This window comes from Montipora foliosa, chromosome 4 (genome assembly GCF_036669935.1).
Source record: "Montipora foliosa isolate CH-2021 chromosome 4, ASM3666993v2, whole genome shotgun sequence".
Lineage (NCBI taxonomy): Eukaryota > Metazoa > Cnidaria > Anthozoa > Scleractinia > Acroporidae > Montipora > Montipora foliosa.
Window position 1 is genome coordinate 48,170,243 of NC_090872.1, and position 736 is coordinate 48,170,978.

Consider the following 736-nt stretch of genomic DNA (forward strand, 5'->3'; position numbering starts at 1 on the left):
CCTACTGCTAAATGCGACCGGTCTATCGAAAACGTTTTAGTAATAAAACAGGAAGCAAAATAAAACAACAGAGAACACGGAAGACAGAAGAAGTTACATCGTCTTTTTTGTGACAGGAAGTTACAAGAGAGGTTGAAGCGTGACACCGGTGCGTGGCAATCTTGTCGAAAAGTGAAAAAACTTCCGGGTTCACTCTTGCGAAGTGAGTGCAACTTTAACTTGGCAATTTCCACGATTTTATCGTCAGTTATGACTAACACGACTATAGAAATCCTTAACACTTATAGATCGGCTTTCATTTGGCAACTGGGCAAAAAAAAGAAAACAATGTGTTAACAAGCAATACAACTTATTACCAAATACTCCTTATTTTAATGTGCATTTGTTTGTATTAGTCCTGATGTCTCGCTCATAATACTCTTTTGGTTTTTGCGCTGAACAAGGATAAAAGGAGAGTAATTTGAGTGCAAACGACAGAATATTTAATTGGGAGCTAATTTTGAAAAGGGCGACAGAAGGAGAGACCCATTTGAGAGTACACATTGCCAGCAAATTAGTTAAAAAACTAAACAAAAAAATGAAGGAGTAGCTCGAAATAGCCACACAGCTAATGAGCAGGAAGATGTCGCGTGAGATACTAATATTAGAAGCAGACACGAAAGAAGCAATTTACGGAACAATGAACAAGAGTAGTCTAACAAAATTCTTGGTTTTGCCCAAAGGGCCTCAAGGAATA

The 736-nt window shown here is 37.9% G+C and overlaps 1 protein-coding gene across 1 annotated transcript in view; it reads right to left on the bottom strand.

Annotated features, from left to right (window-relative positions):
- Nucleotides 1-98, bottom strand: part of LOC137999302 (uncharacterized) — a 28,011-nt gene extending 27,913 nt beyond the window's left edge. Inside the window, exon 1 of the mRNA XM_068845144.1 lies at nt 1-98. This exon is cut by the window's left edge and continues 79 nt beyond it. The gene's annotated coding sequence lies outside the window, so the exon portion shown is untranslated.
- Nucleotides 99-736: the final 638 nt, after the last annotated feature.